The sequence below is a fragment of the Nymphaea colorata genome, chromosome 2, assembly GCF_008831285.2.
Source record: "Nymphaea colorata isolate Beijing-Zhang1983 chromosome 2, ASM883128v2, whole genome shotgun sequence".
Taxonomy (NCBI): domain Eukaryota; kingdom Viridiplantae; phylum Streptophyta; class Magnoliopsida; order Nymphaeales; family Nymphaeaceae; genus Nymphaea; species Nymphaea colorata.
The window spans coordinates 26,570,066-26,579,259 of record NC_045139.1 but is presented as its reverse complement, the minus strand read 5'-3'; positions in this window follow the sequence as shown (position 1 = coordinate 26,579,259).

Genomic DNA, 9,194 nt, shown 5'->3' with positions numbered 1-9,194 from the left:
ATGCAGGCCTGGACAACCATTTTCATGCTTTTCTGGTTGCTATTGAGAACCTCAACTGTTATGAAGGGATGATCTTTCCTTTGGAGTCCTTGATAATCCAGACACCAACTTATTCCTCAACATTCCTCTTTAAGTTACTGTCTCTTAGTCCAATGAGCCCAACTTCTTAGCATATATTTGAATTGATTTTTACTTGGTGTTTTTGTGAAAATGTTTGCCATTCTCTCCTTGCTTGTACTTAAATGCATATTATACCAGCTTGGATATTTCTTGAACAAAATGGCAATTTAGCTCAATATGCTTGGCATGCTCATGAAAAACTGAGTTTGCAACTGTATGTATAACTGTTATATTTTGGTATCCCTGATCCTTCAAATGATAAGTCAACTATAATATTTGCTTGTTCTTGTTGTTATGTTTTTGTACTTATCTTCAATAGAATATTAAGACACCACACTCAAGTTCCTTTGTGCTCCATGAGATCAGATTTACTCCTAAGAAAATGCAGTAGACAGTTGCTAGTTTCTTTGAAATAATCAAGCTTGCTCCATCCAAGTCAACACAACAACTCAATTTCAACCCATTTTGGACTATAATGTTCTGCCCACGAGTTTTCTTTAATTATCTTAATAATTGAACGACTGAATTCCAACACTAGTTCTTTGTTTCATGCGTTAATTGGCAAAGAACATTAACTGTGTATGGTTAAGTTACTGATGTATTGTTTGTCTTAAAGCCATATAATGGTTTATTAAGCCAACATACACAAGTTTCCCCATTTCAACCATAGCCAAGAGATTGTTTCATGTAGATTTCTTCATCTCAGTCGCCATATAAGAATGCATTGTTCACATCAAGTTGATGTAGGGAACAATTTTTAGAAATGATCATACAAAGAAGGCATCACATGCTTTCCAAAAGTTCATAACATAGTCTCTTCTCTTGGTATATCCCAGTGCAAAAAGCTGCAGTTGTTTCGTTCTATGCTTCTATTAGGAGTGTACTAAATTTTATATATCCATGTATGACCAACGACATGTTTATCAGGGGCAAGGGCATGATAAATCAAGTAGTTTTTTTCTAAAGAGCTTTTAGTCTATCATGTACATTCCATTTCTTATTTGTCATTGCCATAAATTTCTTTTTTCTTCTTCATGGACACATGTTTGTTGGAAAAAGAAGTGAGAATTGAAGACACAAGAAAAAGCAAAGGGCATGAAATGGGATGGTCAGTGGAATGAGAAGAGGACAATGACTGATGGCTATAAAGCTCTGATTGGTTGTAGTCATAGTTAAGAAGATAATCAGTCCGATTCATAATCGAGAAGACATGTAAACTCTTTGTTTTATTTCATAGATGACATGATCCAAGTATTTGAAGTTGAGTTTGTAGCATTGACATCAAAAGTTGTGGGAGTGTTTTCCATGTGATTTAATGGGTTTAGGCAAAACAACACTACAAAGGCATGGAAATTGCTAAAACAATTTTTGTTATGAAATGAGAGAAGGTTTTCACAAACATTTAGTCTAAAAAAAAAACAATTAGCTGCAATGTCTAAGGTTTTGTATCATTTTATTTTCAAACAAGTACTCGATAACTATACATTTTTTTGCTTAAAATCAAGCTTTGGAGGTATGTGATGAGCAAAATAACATCCATATACTTTAAGATGAGCACGTCAGATAAGCTTGCTGTAAAGGACTTCACATTGAACTTCACTTTAACTTCCCACAAAGAAGATGTAGGAGACAATTGATTAGGTAATGATAGTGAGAACACATCCAATGTTGTAAAAGGCGAGAAAGCGAAGCGAGGCGTTGAGCCTCTTATGAGGCGAGGCGAGGCGTTAATTGAAGCGTAAGCTTCACGAACAAATTTGTAAATTATATAATATTTATAAAAATAACAACAAAACTGAAAAAAATGACTACAATCTTAAGTATATTAATAAATAATAATACACAGACCACAATAATTTGTAAATCCAAATAAAGACAATGTCATAGCATACATAATACAAAGGCTGCTTGCGTAATTGGCTCATAGCACGACTTGCCCTAAACAGTTAAATGTCATAAAATTATTATTGAAAAACAAATATCCAAAATTAAGTAAAATAAGATTCAGATGATAATATCAACTAAGAGAACAAGTAAATAACAAGCATTGCTGAACATTAATATAAGCAGATTGAAATACGTACATGTAGAAAAAATTTAAAAAAAAGTAACAAATACATAAATTCACACACACACACACACACACACACACACACACACACACACACACATATATATATATATATATATATATATATATATATATATATATATTCTTGATGTTTTTTTCTAACTTAAGAAAAAAAACCCATCAATCTCGTAATTGGAACCAACAGTGTGTTTAATGACGGCCGTTCGATGCAATGAGCAGGTGGATTTCGTCGACGTACACACAGTGTATATAACGAGAATGCACTGCACCACTGGAGGGGATGCACCATTTTGCCTTCGTCGGTGACGCCGGTGTCATTGGCCGCCCAGAATGTTTGGGAGAGGAGGCGACTGTGGTTGCTAGGCAACCCAAAAACACATAAAAAAATCAATTGAGAACCTATGGAAAAGATCAAATGTTGTCGGCTATTAAAGAGGTATTGTTCTGTGTTTCTTCAGCAGAAATCGGCCGGATTCCAGCCCGTTTTCTGCTTCATCTCACTGCCATTTTCAAAATTCTGCACCGGATGAGGGATTAGATCAGAACAACAAATTGAAATCCTTAATGCACATCAATCTAACCCTTAAAAAGTAGAGAAATTTCAACCGGTGAATTGTACCAGTATTTTTTAATATAAAATTCACCCAATTTCAACAAGATCGTTCTTGTTTCTCTCTATTAACTCTAACTTGACTAATCATGAATATGTTACAACCAGTTAGAGGCAGCAAAAAACCAATATTTATTAAAAATCCACCACGATCCCAAGGGGAATCGGGCCGGAAACGCCTGTTTTCAGGCGTAAACTGCAGAGAAAATGGGTCTGAACACTTGTTCAGAACAGTTTTTCGGCACCAAATCGATCAGACATCAGATTGAAGTGAACGATCTAACGTAGTTAAAAATAAACTGTCCTTGAGGCATACGCCTCGAGCATTGAACGTGCCACAGCTTTAATTTTGTAAGAAGCGTACGCTTCTTACAACATTGAACACATCTACCCCAAAATTTGGAGAGAAAATTTGCTTGAATTTGGATTTTAATGCTTTAGCAACTTCAAATAAATGGCAGTGTTTGCATTCAAAAGTCTTTTTTTTTTGGCGTCCCGACACAAATTTCTTCATACAAAATGCCATTATTTTTTTAGTGAAATGGAATACCATTTGAGATCAAGCCATTGCCAGATTGAATAGATTTGATACATTTCTGAAGATGTACTCTTACCATCTTCAAAAAATGTCTTAGGATCAATTGAGATTGAGGTTTATGTTAAGTACATGTAGGTAACTTTGCTACAGTGGTCAACAATAGTTAAAATATAATGTGCTCTAGTGAGAGTCGGCAAGTGATATCTACCCCATATACCAAATGAACTAGGTAAAAGATGTGTCTCATTCGAATGATTGGTATACATGGAGAAAGGCAACCTAGCACACTTAGGAAGATGAAAAGTTTTACACCTTTTATTGCTGCCATGAATGTTGTTACCAAGTAATGTGTTCAAATATGAACTTGATAAGTGTGCAAATCATATATGCTAAATATTCAAGTCATTATTTGGAGACTTAAGCACCAGCATATAGTCTTATTATCTTTAGAACTATAAAGTATGTAAAAACCATAATCTAATTAAATCATGTCCATCCCCAAGCCTGTATGTTGCAAGATGTAGATGTGAAAAAGGCATGATAATGACATGTTTGACAAAATTTAAGAGTGCAAAAGAGGCTTAATTGGAATAAAGAGAAAATAAAATTTTATGAAGAAAGAGATGGAGACATAAAACAACTCCAATGTGAATAACAAGTGTGGTAGACCCCTTTGGTAATTTGGTTGGTTTGAAACCTAATATTTTTTTGTCTTTGACATCAATGACATGGATCAATATGTGTGGTGGCTCTGACATCAAAGATATTCCAAGAGAAAGAAAGGGAAGGGACACAACATTACGTGCCACAAATTTGACTTAGGTATTGTAATAAAAAAATAAGATTTAGTGATACTATTCCAGGGTAAATTGAACAATCAAAGACAAAGGTGCAAAGACTAAAGGTGAAACATGATCAATCATTCTCAGTTGTGGTAAAAGGTAGATTGGTTTGGCATAGTAATCAATGTATTAGATAACATTTGTCTTTGATGTATCCAAGCTTGCTACAATGATCACACTTCAACTATTTCTTTCTTCGAAAACAATTGTTGTGTTGCTATTTGGAGAATTTATGAAGTCTTGCTTGACAAGTGCATCTCCGTCAAAGGAATAGTTTTTACTCGCCATTACAACAACATTTACATCAATAGAATGTGGTATATGAACATCTTATTGCCATTCTTTGACTATGGATAAAGGATCCATGACAAATAGATTGTTTTTAACACCTACATATGAATCATTTAATCACATAAAGAATTGAATACCTTTTCTCATTTTTTATATTCTTTATAACTAGAAAACCCTTGAAGCTCCAATAAACAAGAAGGCAACATTGTCTATACATCCAACTCATCTTAAAGAAGCTTTGTTTTATCATAATAAGTATAAATGAGTAAGTTATCTTGTTGTGTCATGACATTGAGCATTGTAAATAGAACATGATGACCATTGAGCAGTATTGTGGGCATAGAAAACACTACATGCAATGTCTTTAGTAAGAGAACTAAAATTCATGAAAGGATCACATTGTTGCAATGAGTTCATAACTTAGATGAATTGTTTGGTAGCTTAGGTAGAGATTTACCAATGAACATAGATTTCTTTTTAGCAACCAATTGAGTCCAAGACGCAAAATTTTCACCATTGAGAGGATTTGAAACTAATAAATGGCCTTGGTTGTGGGAATAACATAGAAAACAATAACTGTTTATTAGAGACATAAGCTTCAAGGCATGAGGCATATGCTCACTTGTTTTTCATGAAAAACCACCTCAAAGAAAGACAACAACATGCAATTTAACACGATGCATGCATTTCACCAGTTGAAGTGCAACAAGTCATTATGGTTGATGCTTGATGGCTAAGACATATGTCTTAGTTCCAATATCATTTTTATTAAAAAAACATAATTAAATGCCTTGTGAAACCATGTCGAAGCTTTTTAGCTGCATGCAATGGATAATGATGACTTCCATTCCACCACATGCAAAGATGCCATTCAACGAAGAGTGTATTGGTCATCTTTGGGCTGTCATTGCTGATGAAAAACCTCATGTCATCCCATGAAACTTGATTAATATTTTGTGACAAAAAAAAAAAAATACATATTGTAATTGCATTATTATTTTCTTGATATTATGAGATATATCGAGTTTACAAGTAGTGGAACAATTTGAGCATCTCTTGAGGCATATAGGGAAAATGGAAAAGGCCTTCCACCTTTACCTATGGTTTAATAACTATTGTAGCTTATCTCCCTGACATAATAATCGATTAAGCTATTGTAGTCTATTGGTTGGAGTATGGGATGTCATATTTGAACGAACAGAGATTTTGTCAAGGCACCCTTGCTTTCCAAAATCTCAAAAATATATCCATTTTTTTTACAAAAAAACAGTTAACATATGAAAAATCTCTTGAATTTTTAGAAAATATAGTTGTATCTTAATTTTTTTTCCTAGTATGGTGAAAACTAGTGCTAGAGTCTTCAAAAGGTGCATATATAACCCAATATTGAGACAATTAGAACAACTCCCATTCCAAGAAGGATAGAGGAAGCTGCCCTAGATGTTTGGATCAAGTCTTTACAATTGTGACATGCTATGTCTATTCTTGGTTTTTTGTTCATGCAATTTTACATTTTGACTTGCTAGAAATCTATCACCCGGTGAATGTTGAAAGTGTGAACATTAAAAGTGAATTATATTACAGTTTAATGCTAAGAGCATTGAAGTGCCTTGTGTTCATGCAAGAACTATGCATATATTTCTTTAGAATGAAGTAAGACTGACTTCCTAAACCCTTATTTTAAAATAGGTGTGCATGTTTGATATGTATAAGAAGCTGTAAAAAATGACTAACAAGAGTTAAATATGTTTTTTCTCATTGTTCTTTACTTGCATACTTGTAAATTTAGTTGTTTTTATTTTTGATGTTATTTTTATGGATATTATACATTTTACAATTTTCACCATAAAGTTTACACATCTTTTCACCTTGTTTCACTTCACAAGTTCAACACTTCCCATTGTCCTATCACATTTAATGACATTGAACACAACACATGACTATGGAAGATAAATAAGAGTTTTGCAACCAATAGTTAAAAAAAGTGGGAAGCATGCCAAAATGGAAAGTAAATGCTACAACAGTTAGTGTTTATCAACAAATTTGACAAAGGCCCAATCGAGGGTCTTGATAAATAATTAAAAAGGTGTCGAACACACATGCAAATGCAGAATTTCACCCAACATTGGCAAACAACCAAGGAAAACAAAAAAACAAGCAAACTTAGAAAAAACAAACCTAGTGACAACATTGTAAAGAACAAATGTACAACAAGATTTAAGCTATTGCTTGCCCAATACTATGTCAAGTAGCACAAAATGGATTTAAATATGCATATAATAAGCCTATTTATTCATTGCTCAAATACAATATATATACAGGACTATTTGTACCTAATGCTTACCAAAATTAAATTTACAATGAACGATGCATGAATTCTTGTTGATCTACATTTGATATGATTCAGATATTATTGACATAAGGATGCAACCGTATACCATCGTCTTGCCTTTCTTGTCAATATTGAGAATCTTGCTTGCTATGAAGGGATTATCTTTTCTTTGGAGTCATTGATAATCTCAACAACAAATTATTCCTCAACATGTTGGTGCCTCTGGGCCCAACTTATTAGTCATATATATTGGAAGATTTTTAGTGCCTTTGTGAAAATGTATGCCCTTTACTTTTTGCTCATTTTATATGTACTTGGTGCATATTATACTACCTTTTTTTTTTTCAAACAAATGCCAGACTAGCTTAATAAGCATGGTTCGCTCATGAAAAATTTGAGTTGCATGTTACTGTCTAATTTCCACAATCTAGTATGGTTGGAGATTTTTGCTTGAATCTAAGATCCTTCAAAAGATAAGGCAACCATAATACTTTGTTTGTCTCTATTGATATGTTTCTTCATTTAGTTTTGATAGATAATTGTGTCACCACAATATTAATAGTTCTTCATCTCCCATGAGATAAAATTTTCTCCTAAGAAAGTGCAATACCGAATTGTTGATTTTTGTTAAAATAGAACAATTTGTCCAATTTAAGTCAACATAACAACTCAATTTTAACTCATTTGGGACTTTGAACATAATGCAATTAGGAGTTTCCTTTAAATACATTAATTATCTGGCTCTAATACAATGTTAAGTGGCAATGGAAAAATAAAATATGCCAAAAAGGAATTTTGTTTGCTGGTGGATCACTTGGTACAATCTCAATATACATTGCATTGTAAAGTTGATATTTATATAGTTAAATAAATATACAATGGAAGTTAATGGGTGAAATGTTGCCAATCTGCATGTGATACAGTTAGGTTTCATTGAGATTATATATGATGCAGCCTCGTACAAGAGCTACCATGTGACTGGTGTGGGCCACCGCGCAAACAAATCAGCTTCTATTGAGATGGTGCTGAACCATAGTCCGGCCATATAAGTGCCGCTCAGCTTAAGTGAAAAGAGAGATCCAGTAAACTAGAGACCAATAAGTATCCCTCAACCAAAATTTTCTTGCTCCAAAATTGATTTGACCTTCAACCCATTGTGGATACATTTTTCAATCTTCCACTAGAAGAACCCAGCTATGAACCCTGTCCATGAGTGGATTGGAAACCCCATAAGTCCTCTCCAACTTCAAGAGGTACATGATCCGGTTTTAGCTTGAGTTCGCTTAGATAATGGAGAAAAGTGAAGATAATAGAGACATACATTCACGAGTTAACATATGATTGCATTGAAGCCATAAAAGCTACTTGAATTAGTGCAACTCAGAATACAGAAGACTTGTTTGGAGCACCCATTTTAGCAAAGGGGAAAATGGATGTGTTAGAGTAAAGTTATGTAATGTTCTTTTTACCAGTAAAACCAAGAAAACTTGGAGTAGCATGATTTTTCAAAACCTAAAGATTAATAGTTTTTTTTTTTTCTACATTAGTCCTTAACTAATGGTTGATCCATCCATGTCTTGCCATGATTGACAAATTCATACTGTTTTTGTTATTCTGTGGTCAGCACTATCAGTGCATCTCCCAAATACATGATTAGCGATTCAATTTCAAACCCGTTTAATCCGAACATGTAAAGAAATTCACAGCTTATTTCCATTCGGATTTAGACTGAATGTAGATTTTAATCAAATTTGAATCTAAGTTTGCCTAATACTCGACGAAGATTTGACCAGTTACGTACAAATGTCAGGTTTAAATGTATTCGGTTTCAAAAAGTAATGTTTGAATTCAAGTTTTATATAAAGTTCTTGAACCGAATACCATAAATAATACATCTGACTGGAATCGAACCATTTTAATTCCCCCCACAATCTAAATAGCAAAATGAGTTCCAGCAATTTGTGAAACAGTAAAATTCTTTTGCTTCTTTCGTTCGGATGGGCATCTATGCCATTTTATGCAAAGAAAAACAACTTTAGTTGACAAAATTGAATGATTAACGTGAAAACATTCTACTCGACGAGAAAGACTTGTATGTAGAAAATGAAGCACGAAAGGGTGTGTCGATTGTCCACAAGACATAATAGGAATGCATCGGAAAAAAAAGAAACGGCACACCTAAGATTTTTTTTTTAAATGTTTATTTATGGAAAACTGCTTTTACTTTATAAGGTTCTAACTTGTTTTTTTTTTTTTTTGGTACATCAGGTTTAGTTAGAATGAACTTAAACTCGACCATGAAATTCCTCAGATCCAATATAAACTGCCTTACCGTCCGATTGTACTACGCTCCTTAACAATTGTACTAC